Source organism: Felis catus, chromosome C1 (assembly GCF_018350175.1).
Source record: "Felis catus isolate Fca126 chromosome C1, F.catus_Fca126_mat1.0, whole genome shotgun sequence".
In the NCBI taxonomy this organism is placed as follows: Eukaryota; Metazoa; Chordata; class Mammalia; order Carnivora; family Felidae; genus Felis; species Felis catus.
In genome coordinates this window covers 67,365,555-67,379,551 of record NC_058375.1, presented here as the reverse complement: position 1 = coordinate 67,379,551, position 13,997 = coordinate 67,365,555, and the positions used below count along the sequence as shown (strand labels likewise).

Genomic DNA, 13,997 nt, shown 5'->3' with positions numbered 1-13,997 from the left:
TATTTCAGGTACAGAATCTCACTGACATTACATATACAGGAAATAATATTTCAGCTTGTTTTGTAATTTGTGATCCCTTTCCAGAAACTTAGAAAGTAGATTCTAAGTCGTAGGGCATACTTTATAAGTGATGTACTGAAACTCAGTTAATATATGAGGTGGAGTCACTTGCAGAATAAATTATCCAGAAGGGTATAGATTACAGGTCTTCTCACTTCAGAGTCTGTTTTCTTTCTGTCATGCCGAATTGCCAGAATAATACAGGGATCTTACTATAATGTAAAAATCCATTTTCAGGAATAATCTAACACGAAACATGTATTTCACATGTTTCTTTATTTTGCACTAAATTCCCTCCCTTTGGACTTTCTCACCATTATCCACGGCAAAGTCAGTTGGAGTCTTGTTTTAGTCAGGAATGCCTGCCTGCTACATAGAATTTTCTCTGAGATGGTAATCAAAGAGAACCTTGAGATGACTCTTCCTTTAGTCCACCATCTCTCTGGTATGGTTCTACAGAAATATCATTTATTTTGCTCATATTCAACCAAGATACAAATACAATTCAAGTGCATACAATTGCTAATCTTCATTCTGTTCCCATTCTCATTAAAATTTCTGATCTTGCAGTGTTCCAGATTCTGGTTATTTGAAGGGTAGAAAAACTAGAAATGTAGCCTATCTTCATGATAAAGCAAATTAGTATTGAAAACTGAGTATAATTGATCTCTAAATAAAAAGTTGGAAATGTCTTTCATTTCCTTTTAAATGGGGCATTTGTTTTTTGCTTCTTTTGTTATTAGTATTTATATACTGTCATGAAAGTTAGGGTAGAAAAATGAGTAATTAAAAAAGACCAGCCAACAATTAAGCAAAATGTAACTACTTTTGACCTATCTTTAAAAAACAAAATCTATCTTTATGATTGGACAGCATTATGGATTATTTTCTTTTAATTTTATTTTTTATTTTTTAAAATTTACATCCAAGTTAGTTAGCATATAGTACAAAATGATTTCAGGAGCAGATTCCTTAGTGCCCCTTACCCATTTAGCCCATGCCCCCTCCCACAAACACTCCAGTAACCCTCAGTTTGTTCTTCATATTTATGAGTCTCTTCTGTTTTGTCCCCCTCCCTGTTTTTATATTATTTTTGTTTCCCTTCCCTTATATTCATCTGTTTTATCTCTTAAAGTCCTCATATGACTGAAGTCATATGATATTTGTCTGTCTCTGGCTAATTTCACATAGCATAATACCCTCCAGTTCCATCCACGTAGTTGCAAATGGCAAGATTTCATTCTTTTTGAAAGCCGAGTAATACTCCATTGTATATATATACCACATCTTCTTTATCCGTTCATCCATCGATGGACATTTGGGCTCTTTCCATACTTTGGCTATTGTTGATAGTGCTGCTATAAACATGGGGGTGCATGTGTCCCTTCGAGACAGCATACCTGTGTCCCTTGGATAAATGCCTAATAGCGCAATTTCTGGGTCGTAGGGTAGTTCTATTTTTAGTTTTTTGAGGAACCTCTGTACTGTTTTCCAGAGTGGCTGCACCAGCTTGCATTCCCAAGGATTTCATTCTTTTTGATTGCCGAATAATATTCCATTATATATATATATATATATATATATATATATATATATATATATACACACACACACACACACACACACAAACACACACACACACACACACACATACATACCACATCTTCTTTATCCATTCTGGATTATTTTCAATGTATGTCTTTCTGAAATATTTATTTTCTTATGGATGCCAATGGTTGATTTCACTATGATATATTATAAACCACCTTAGTGAGATATAAATTAATGGGGTATAAATTATTTTGAATTTTTAAGGGATATTATTACTGAAGTTAGCCATAAAATCGCATGATTATGGTATGTTGATGAAAATGAATTATTCACTTGATATAGTGGTGTACCCCTCATGAGCCTCAAAATATAAAAATAAAAATTTGTTTGATTTTCTTATAAATGTGTTTTTTTAAAGGGTTATACAAATTTGCTTATGTTCTGTCTTCTTAACTATGTACCCATCGAATTCAGTTTCATGTTTGCTTTCCTGACTGTTGACTAGGTCCTGCAGTTCCATTTAGGTATGGTCATTTTCCACCCTTATCAGCTCTGACCTGTCCCATTTTGGTCATGTTGTTACCTCCACCTTAAGTTTATTGGCTTAGTGCTCACTAGGAGAGTTAAGGGCAAATTTTGAGGAGGTGTATATCTTATGAATGTTCTGGCAATTGCACTGGTACCTGTACTTGGGGTTATGTTGCCCTCACCTCCAGTGATGGGATGGAGGTTTTGTTACCAGCCAGATGTTGGACAATGCATTTCTCAAATCCCATTCCATCATCTCCATTTTCAGACACTGCCTGGGCACACACCGCTATTGGGTTGGAGTCCCTGGAAATAGCGGGATTAGGAAGCAGGAAGTGTTTTAGGGAGTACACCCAGACTTAATCCTTGTGAAGGTGAAGGCAGGACAATGGGGATGGGGAAGAGTTGTGATTCAGTTTTAAGAGGCCCCAACCAACCCGACTAAGAAATCAGAAGCTGATGTAACTCTTTACACATGCCTTGAGTTGGAACTAAGAATCCAAGCCATTATACTCTTGCATAGGTCTGTCATTGGTTTCTAGATTTGAAGTTGGATGAGGCAGTTCTCTTCAGTTGATGCATTCCCTCAGCTTCCTTGAAGGAAGCTGACAGCTGCATGCTTTCCCTTGGCAGTGTTTCCTAGCTGAGGGACTGAAAGTCCTTCATTCTTTAGGGTGATGTGGGCAGTGCCTCATGTCATAGTCCACAAGGGTTATTAAATGTTTGACAATATAATGGGTTTTACTGAAACCTATATTTCATCGTGTTCATCATTTTTAAAAATTATTTATTGACCATTCAAGGGTTCTTTGAATTGTAGTTTGGAAATCTTGCACATTTTATATTAGATTCTTTTATTTTTATGTTAAAATGAAGGACCACATACTACCTATAGCTATATACAGTCTTATTTTTCCTAATATTAAAGAGAGGCTTCTGACATATCAATGTTAAGTATGATGTGGATGTCAATTTTGGTAGAAGCCATTTAAGGAGATTGCCTTTTATTACTAAAATAGCAGGATGTCTTATTATGAATATTATTAAGTTTCACTGGAAGATTTTCTATACCTATTGAAATCACAATATGTGTTTTCTACTTTAATCTGATGTTATGGTGAATTACATTTATTGATCTCTTAGTGGTAAACTATCCTAACATTTCTGGGATAGTTGTTCATGATTAGTTTTTTCAAAATATAGTAATGTCTTAAAGTTTGCTTATACTCTCTTTAGAATTTTAGAATCTTTTATTATTGAAACTAAAAGATACTCTTTTTTTTTCTTCAAGGATTATAAATGTTTGGCATTCAATAGATATCTCTTACAAAATTTTCTGGGCCTGATGGATTTTGCAGGGTATAGAGTATAGTTGAATTACTGCTGTTCCTATTGATTCAATTTTGTAGTGGTTAAAGGTCTACTCAAATTTTTCTTTTCTTTTTTTTTTCCCTTGAGACACTTTGTAGTAATTGTATGTATGTGTGCATGTTGGGGGGCAGGAGTGGAATGTTGCTTCTAATTTAACAATTTCTTTACCTGAAGTTGTCCATAGGATTCTTTCATCATTTAGAAATCCTCAACTGGATCTGTGTTATGATCTCCTTTTAGCTTCTAAAACTATTATTTTATCTTTCTCTATATTTTTCTTGATCAGTCCTAAAATATTTTTTTTCATTTTATTAGTCCTTACAAATTACTAAATATAGGCTTTATTGATCCTTTCTATTTTGTTTTCATTCTCACTATTCTCTGTTATCTTTATATTTTATTTCTTCATATAGTATTTAGGTCTATTCTATTTTTTCTAACATCTTACGTGGGATGCTAGGCTTATTAAGGGGCAATCTTTCTCTTTTACTATAAACATTTAATGTTGATAATATCTCTATAGTGTATATTATCTTGTAAACTTCTTTCTGGTGAATTTTAATCTTTATCAATATATAGTGACTACTCCTATGCCTAAAAATTCCATTGTGCCTTAAAAAAGCCATACCAGCATTTGCTTACTAGGTCTTTGCCCGTTCTTTTTGCCTCTATCCATCCTTTTACTTGCCAGCCCTCTGCATTTTGCTATGTTAGATTTCTTACTAACAGCATAAAACTGGATTTTGTTTTGTTTTTTAAATCTGTTGTGAAATATGCCAGTGAAATACAGTTTTTTCATTTGTATTTACATTTCATTTAAACCCCCAATTCAATATATTTGAATTTTATATTTCCCTCTTATCCTCCCTTTTCAATACTTACTTTTCTTTCTTTTTAATTTTCTTATGTTGTCATATAAGAAATATTTTTATTTTTAACTCTGCATTTTCCTGCTACTTGATTATTTTTAATCTTTTAGTGATTACCCATTGGATTTTTATATTTATTTGATCTACTTCTGTCTCAAGATAATTTCTCTATTCCTTCCCCAAACATACAGGACTTGAGAACAATACTTCTTAAGCTGTCAGTGGTAAATAATTTTTTTTTCAAATTTTCCAATTCTTAATGGACTGATAGATCAGTAAAATAAAATGGGCACATGTTACTAGAAGAGTGAAATGATAAAATGTACACTAAATGCAAGCCTATCTTTTGATTACTACTAGATTTAACAGACATAAAATTATTCTGTCAAAATGCTTTTAAAGTTTCTAAACTCTTACTCTCAATTTCAGTGTATTTCTTGTCACAGATCAGTACAAGACAGTTTGTGGACTGGTACTAATCATGGAATGTAGTTTCAATGTAACTGGCTTAGAATATTTTAATTGGAATCTGTTCCTTCTCCTTCTTTTATTTATTTTTTTTATTTTAAAAAAGTTTTTTTAAATGTTTTTATTTATTTTTGAGACAGAGAGAGACAGAGCATGAGCAGGGGAGGGGCAGAGAGAGAGGGAGACACAGAATCCAAAGCAGGCTCCAGGCTCTGAGCTGTCAGCACAGAGCCCAACATGGGACTCGAACTCACAGACTGTGAGATCATGACCTGAGCTGAAGTCGGGGCGCTTAACTGACTGAGCCACCTAGGCACCCTGTTCCTTCTCCTTCTTATAGAATTATTGTCAGGTATGAGATATAATTTTAGTCCACCTTGATTTATTATCCTCATATTACTATTATTTAAACTATATCATATAGTCAACATTTCTTTAGAGTTATTCATATATTTCTGAATTTCATAGCCTACCTTTTTTTCTTTCTTTCTTTTTTTAATCTCAGATTTTCCTTTTCTGATCCAATTTATCATTGTGAAATAATCTTGTAAGATTTCCTTCAGCGAGGATAGGTTAGTGGCAAGTTCTTTGTTTGTCTCAAATGTCTTAATTTCTTCTAAAATCTTTAGTGATAGTTTAGCTTGGTATCTAATCCTAATTTGATAGCTTTCTCCTCCCACCACCCTTTTCTCAGGACCTTGAGGATACTATTATTCCACTGTCTGCTTATATTCATTGTGATGTTGCAGATTTTGTAAGTAATTTTTCTTTTCTTTTTAGCTACTTTTAAGTTTTTCTTCCTGCACTTGATATTTTAAAATATGTTTATAATGTGTCTAGGTGTGGATTTCCTATTGTTTATTTTTCATGGAAGGACATGTATTTCCTGAGCCAAAGTATTCTTTTTCATCAATTCTGTCAAATTCTCATTCACTGTATTTGCCAGTATTGTCCTCTTATTTTCTATTGTCTTCTGTGAATCATATTAGAAAAATTTGAGACATTTCTATTCTATCCTCCTTGTCTTATAGCTTCTGTCTTTTCTTTTGAATTTGAATCTTTTGGATTTCTGTGATGCATTTCTTCCATGTTTGGCAGTTCTCCTCACAGTTCTGTTTTGTTGTTGTTGTTGTGTTAATTCAATGATTATGTAATTTTTGCTTGTACATTACCTAATTTTTCTTCAAATCTTTGTAAACTCTCTGAAAAATGTAGAGGTTTAATTCTCCTGTTTCATTCTGTTGAATAGCACTTGTGGTGCCACTTTTATTAAACTTTTTATGACTTTGGACTGTGAGTTTAGTTTTGGTGGTCTTTATCTGTGAAAATCATAAAGGACTATGTATTTCAGCTATATTTTCAAAAATAATATTTTAGGGGTGCCTGGGTGGCTCAGTTGGTTTAGCATCTGGCTTTGGCTCAGGTCATGATATCTCAGTTTGTGAGTCCAAGCCCCAAATCGGGCTCTGTGCTGACAGCTCGGAGCCTGGAGCCTGCTTCGGATTCTGTGTCTCCTTGTCTCTCTGCCCTCCCCCTGTTCACGCTCTCTCTGACTCTCTCTCTCAAAAATAAACATTGAAAAACTAAAAATAATTAAAAATACTATTTAAAATATAGGGGTGTTTCTTGCAGTTAGGTGACTTTCTTTCATGTGATATTTCAGATACTTGGGCTCCTTCCCACCCAGGGGCCAACCATGGAAAAGAAATGATACACACCATTTTCATCAAACTCCTTCGATGGGAGTTAGGCCCATAATCACCTGTGGATGCAAAAGAAGCCTAAGAAACACCCCCTTTCCAGTCAGGGCTATGTCTAATGAAGATTGCACATTACAGTAGGGGAAACTGTCATTGTTGATATACGGATACTTATCTCTGTGACAGATGTTTTATACATGATATTGCCTGTGCCGGGACGTTTTCCCTCACTTACGCTCTCTATCTCACATGGTTTTGTGTTTTTTCACCCAATCACAATCTAGAAGAGCCTTTCCAGATTAAGTGAGGGCCTGGTTTCATAAAAATAACCTAATAAATCTTTCATGCCTTCTTAGCACTTATAAAATTGTAATTGATTTAATGTCTATGAAATTGTTTCCTCAACCTCTAACTCCCTTACTTAAAACAAACTCTGTAAAGGAAGAGCTCATATCTCTCCCTCTCCTGTACCCTTTCCCCCCATCATGATATTACTAGTTCTTTAGTGTCTGGCAAGTTGTGAACAGACAATAACCATGTGTGAATGAATGAATGAATGAATGAATGAATGAATGAATGAATAAAAAAGGTTTGTATAAAATAATCAACCATGTATAGTGGAAACCATAACACTGAATATCATCAAGCCCTTAAATGCTTAGTGTGTATAAGTAAGTTAATCCACAAGGTATTTATGAAGATTGGCTCAACAGAGAAGGTTCTGTGACAAAGCCAAATACATATTCTTTATCATTAGGCATCTCATATCTACTGGAAGAGTGAGGGCGTGAGGCATTCCTAGGTTAGAATATTAAAACTCTCCTATAAAAAAATTAAAATTAGTAAATATAGGTTATGAGTATGCCAAGATATGTCAGCTGTGATGATGCCACACATATTATTTTAGTCTTCAAATTAGAGACATACATGATTTCTTATACCTCCTTACTCTGGGAACATTTCCTGCCTTATGAAAAGAGTAAAACTCATTCCATTTGGATGTCCCACAAATGAAATATCATACAATTAAATATGCATTTGGTTCTACATTTATTAGTATCTAAACTGTTAAATGGAGGGTTTTTATGTGATCATTCATTCTCTCCCATTGAGATCAAAGGTGTTTATTTTTCCCCTTTGAAATATAATAAAAAAAATTATGTACCTCTTAAAGCAGATAAAATGAGTATCAAGGTATAGTTTACTAAAGATAGTAATATGTCAAATATGTGTTAGTATATTTTCTTCAAAAATGTTTAAAAAGCCCTGATACCTAATACTTTTATAATCTTTTATTTTTACTTCCTTTTTAAAGTTTTTCCGTCATTGTTTTTTTCAATAGGTTTCCTGGCTTCTCTTCAGAGCTCCTGACATTCATGCTGCTAGATTCCTCCTGACCAGGTAAAAAGAAGTCAATGAACTTATTTGAACTTTTGAGATAGAAACTTATTTTTGTTGAAATATATGCATGCATTCTATCTGGACTCCTTAACATACATATATCATTATTCATCAGTGATGTATTCTTCATCTTAAGTTAGTCGTTGATAAATGGCTGCTTATTGCTGCTTCGTTTTTTCACTTTTGTGGTTTTGCTTTATTTATTTTTTTTTCCTTAACCATTCAGGTTGGCTGTGAATTATATCAGGAGAGCAGCCTTTTAGTAATCAAGGTCAATAGGAATCTCTACTTCTAATAAGTCATATAAAGCCTTTGCTGTGTGCTATTCCACAGGGCAGAGTAGAAGCTGTTTTATTGACCAGCCTTTCCTAAGGGGGCCTTGTAGCATTTGCAATTTTTGCCCTCAGGGGCTGGTAGAAGAGACCTCTGATACTCTTTTAATCAGTACCAGAATCAGCAATTAACCTATAACTGTAGCTGGTGTCCTAGAAATGAGGCAGTGTAATCTTTTCTCATTACTTCTTATGGGAAAATTGCTTTTGACATATGTGCTTTAAGGTTGCTCACACTTTTCAAGAAATATCCCTTTAGCCTATGTCAATCAGTACACATATTACCTCTTCCATAGATGGTCACATTTCAGCTTATCTGACCTAAACTGTTCTGCATTGTATCTCGCCTTTATGCTTTTAAGGGTGCCCTGTGCATATTTCTATCAGAATACTTCTCACAGTGTTATATAATCATCATTTTACTCTCTTGACTGTAAATCTTTTGAGATTAGAGAGCATTTATCTTGATAATTCATTTCCTAGGAAAGTGATTGGTTATTCATTAATAATGGCATTTCAGATCAAACTTAGTAACCAAAATAGTCTCTGTACAATGAAGAGTGCCTAGCACATAGTTATCTCTCAGTAAATATTTTTTGAATATGATTCTCAATAATAACCTCATGTACAATACTTCTTTTATGATGGGCACAGTTCCAACTGTATTTATATTAATTCAAGTAACCCTCAAAACTACCTTAACAGGAACAGCTATTATTTTCTCCATTTTACAGATGGGTAACTGATGCAGGAAAGGGTGAGTAGATTTCCAAATGGCACACAGCCAGGAAGTGAATGTGCCATAAGTCAAATCTGGTCAGTCTGGCTCCCAAGTCCATCCCCTTAACATTGCTGTAGGATAAAGCTTCCCCAGAAAGAAATGACTTGCTAATGAAACATTTTCACATATGAGAGGAAGAAATATTTATACTTACACAAAAGACTGATGCTAAGTATAAATATATGCTTCTATAGGTTACATAAGAGGTAAAGGGAAATGTATTATTTGCATTCATTTACATTTTCTATGAAACAAAACTGTATATCATTTTTCCAGAGAACACTGTGAATAAAATGAAGCCTCTTTACATTTTATATCTGGAATTAAAAAACCTAGTGTATAATTAGAAGTGATGAAAAGACTTTCAATTCTTAATGTTGGACTATTATAAGTTTTGGGTAGTATCTAAATTGATATTACCATGATAATAAAATACTATAAGAGAATGAAGATATGCATCATCAAAAATTTCTCATTAATGAATAGTGTTTTAAGCTCTCATACTAATGAAATGGGGCTTAGGATAAAAACACATCAGGAAATAGTCAGTATACTTTTGATAATTAAATAAAAGATCTATGTAATAGTAGACTGTGATACATTTTGTAATTCACTTTAAAACCTTTTATTTTCATAAGGCCTTAAGATACAATTCCAATTGCATTAGGAAACATTTACAAAATTTAGCTTAAAATATGTTACCTTAAAGTTTGTAATATACCTCAAAAAAATGGAAGAAAGCTTATAGAGATACCCAAAAACTGAGTTTGAGATATGTGTTAATCTGGCATGTGTATGTTCCTGGGATACATATTCTGGTTAAAAACTGGGTTTATTGCATAAACTCATTCACTGCATAGAATTCTAAAGAAAAAAAAATCAGCCTTTAAATTTGGCTTTAGGAATTATTTCAGGAGGATTCATGGTGCCATTAATATTGTTCTCCCGCTGAAATTTAAATTTTTGTGTGCAATTATCTGAGTTCTCTAAATTTGAAGATAAAACTACTTGAAGCTGATTCCTAATTTTACACATGGTGTTTGTTTTAGAATTTTACTGAAATTGGCAACTTATTTTACATTAAACTACCTTATTTCATTATAGGCAAACGTAAGTAGATGTACTCTTAATATAAAATTAGAATGATGTATTTATTCAGATGTAGGACATTATTCCTGTCTTTCCTACACGCTAGCTAGCTTCAAGTAATTCTCTTTCCCTCTCTCTTCTACCCTCTGTATTATTTCAAGCTTGTATTTTAGATTTATGGAAAGTTTCATTAAATTACTTGGATTATTTTCATTTTGTTTTGTGTGTGTGTGTGTGGGGGGTATATATTTGAGTTTAAGATACAAAGAGTGATCCCACTCTTTGAGTACCTCTAGTGAAGTACCACTAACACTACCACTTTTAGATTTCACTTTGAATTACAGGTTCAAAAACTTACAGGTGGGAACGAAGCTATATCTTCTTTCCTAAGAATTACAGACTCTGGGCTTTCCCAGAGAGAATTTTTAACGCCACAAGATACCATAAGCCCTTAAATTACAAATATTTTTTTCCACTGTCACTGAAGGACAGGTGTTTCTGGGCTATTGCACATTTTCCAAGTGTTTTTTCAGACTCCTCATAGATTAGCCAGTGAAGTAGAATAGATAGTTTTCAATTTGACAGTTATGGGATTGTAGTGCTACTGTTTGGTAATGTAAGGGTAATTTACAATCTCATTTACACCATGTTCTTTTCCTTATGACTCGTGTATTCTTAGTTCCTATAAACAAGGTAAACAAGGTATACCTGTATATATTACTTCCTGAAAACTCAGTTTCTATTGTGATGACACTCTTGGAACCTCTCCATGTAGAATTTCTCATGGTCTTTAGGAATATTTATTATTAGACCACTAGAATGTTTTAAACTCTTATCTTTATGGAAATTGTGTGAATTAAACATAAATACCAGAAGTTTACCTACTTCGATTCATTGGATACTCTCTTCAAAGACTTTAAAGAGAATTGTTATGGCATGAGTTGGGGACATGTGATAATTCTCCACAGATAAAAAAACATGTGTAATTTAAGAAACCATTCATCTAAATAATAGCAGTTGGTTGGATTCCTTAGAAACCAAAGAACTGAGTTGAGGTGTTCTCTCAGGGGTATTAAATGTAATGCCTTTCCACATAAACCAAGTCTATGATTAAATTCCATACACTACATAAGAATTTTCATTATAATCTACTCAAAATTGCAGAGGATAAACAGACAAGGTCAATGGTGTGTATATTTGTTCTTCAAACTTTTCTATCGTTTTGGGAATAACAAATAAAAATGTAACAAGTATCATACCTATTACAAATTAGTATAAGCAATAAAGTAATTATGAGTAAAATCTATATAGCTATAATTTATGAGTGTGAGTTTAAGAGCCCCATAACTACTTGGTAACTGTATGACTTTCAGCAAAATAGATGGATCTCTAGGCCTTGTTTTGCTTATCCGTTAAAACAATAAGAGTTTCTCCTTCATTGGATTTTTCTAATATTCTAATAGTATTATTAAGACAACTGTGAATATTAAATGAAATATTGCCTATAAATCACCAAGCAGAGTAGCTAACATTTGGTCAATAATTACTTGTTGTGATTATAATGATTTATGTATACATTTATAATTTATCAGTTGTGTATAGTTTACATCATTGAATTTTCTTAATGGGTTAGGTAGCCCAAATCTTTTATTTATTTTACAGTGTAGGATATTTAAGTCCAAAAAATTGAGTCAGGTGTACAATCATGTAATTAGTTGATAGAACTGTGACTTAAACCCATTGTTTATGAATTTAAGGACAAATGCATTACATTATTTTAAAAATTGTCTTTTATAAAATATATCACAAAACAATCTTATAAAAATCCAGTTTAACTTCTTTTGCATGCTTCATCTTATTCAGAATTATGTATAAAGATGATAAGTTATCTGAGGTAGTGATGTCCAATTTATTCAAGTTGTATTTTGTTGCTTGGATAAATTTTGGAGAGTTTTCTATGGGCTCCTCACAGACCTGGTTTTGAGTCCTGGTTCTATCAGTTACAGGCCATTTGTGTGCTGGGGATACTTAGAGAATGAGGCAGAGTCTGGCAGAGTAGAGATTATAAACCACGATTACTGGTATCACTAGAATATTTCAGTTGTTGAAGTGCAGAATGTGTTAATTTCTAATTGTTTTTTAATATCAAGGTGAATTTTATGTTTAATGACTACATATTCAGTATGTAAATACTGTATAAGTTAGGAAGTATATCCATTTAATAGTTTCATTTTTCTTGTAATATAAGGAGCATGCATGGATGAGATCATCTAACTCAGCCTCTAGCACTTTAAATTTTTACATCTAACAATTTGGAACTGTCTCAGTGACTCAAAGCTAACTCATCAACTTCTTATTCCAATCCTTGTTGTTGTATGCGTAGGACCAAATGGGTACCCCCATGGCTTTTTTTAGGCTGTGCATGCAAAAAGTGTCTATTCCTCTTTTAATTTTCTATTTTCCAAGATAAGTATCCTGAATTTAATCAACTATTTTTAATATGACCTATTCTGAGAACTATCCCATGATGTTTAGTCTTTTTCTAAAAGTGCTTCGGTTTGTCTATGAGAGGTCTACCCCCAGTCACCAGCCTCCGAGCCATGGGGCAGCTGTGACAGTGGAAGTAGACTCCTAACATTTTCTGATTCCTAAATAGCAGTAGCAAATTTCTGACCTCAGGATAGGATTTAAAGAAGAATGACTTGAATGCTAGTGGCAGAGTCCCTGACTTCTCCTTTTCCAGGCTGATCATTGTTCCAATAAGCCCTTAAATTCTTGAAATGCCTTTTTCTTTTCTTTCACTGAACCCTGAATTATCAAGCTATGAAATGTGTATAGAGTCCAAATCATAGGGCATAGCACTTAGTACATTAAATGTGAGTACTTTAAAAGTTTAATTTCACTTAATTTCCTTTGACAAGCATCCCTTTTACAAATCATTTAAAAAATAGAGTTTGTTTTTAATATGCTTGATCAGAGCAAATAAATTCAGGAACAACACCTTCTCACACGTAAAATCATTGAACACATATTTATTGAGGTTCTATTATGTTCTGAAAATTGTGAACATGATGATTAATAAATGGACACAGTTCAGGTCTTCATATATTCCATTTCAATGGAAAATGCACTCCACAGAAACAGAAATAAATGAATTAGGGACAGATTTTTCCTTTTGGAACAGGCTTACATTTCTCATGAGCTGGAAAACCTAATGAACCTTCTTTGGTTTTGATAGGAATGCCCAAATGGGCCTTTTTGTACGTGTGCTCAGTTACTGATTCAGTCACAGCTATCTTTCCTATTGTAGATGTAGTGAATCACCATCATACTGGCAACTGTGGGCTTTGCAGAAACATTCCCTTTTTGACAACACATCTCCAACTTCGTATTTCACAAATTTAAAGATGACCTGTTATGTTTTAATGAAGTCTCTTTGCCGTCTCTATTTATACATGATCATTCAGAACTATTGATGATGCGTCCTCTGATTTCCTGATAATGTTTTCATGGATTTCTTATTCCGTTTTTTATTTGAGAGCCAAAGAAGCTGGTATTCATTCTTGTTCCCAGTCTCCTGTTCTCCTGGAACAATACCACTTGTCTTGCAGGCTGCCCAGTGGCTAGAGATTCTTTCAACTTGTCTTCAACAAAGTGCATAAATCCACTTACCCTTCCGTTAAAAATCAGTGCTTTTGGGGCGCCTGGGTGGCGCAGTCGGTTGAGCGTCCGACTTCAGCCAGGTCACGATCTCGCGGTCCGTGAGTTCGAGCCCCGCGTCGGGCTCTGGGCTGATGGCTCAGAGCCTGGAGCCTGTTTCCGATTCTGTGTCTCCCTCTCTCTCTGC

At 33.8% G+C, this 13,997-nt stretch overlaps 1 long non-coding RNA gene across 1 annotated transcript in view; it reads left to right on the top strand.

The window, feature by feature from the left end:
- Positions 1–13,997, top strand: part of LOC123379666 — a 393,177-nt gene that overhangs the window by 76,182 nt on the left and 302,998 nt on the right. Inside the window, exon 3 of the long non-coding RNA XR_006584424.1 lies at positions 7,890–7,948. This is a non-coding gene — a long non-coding RNA (uncharacterized LOC123379666). The remainder of the gene's footprint in view (positions 1–7,889; positions 7,949–13,997) is intronic.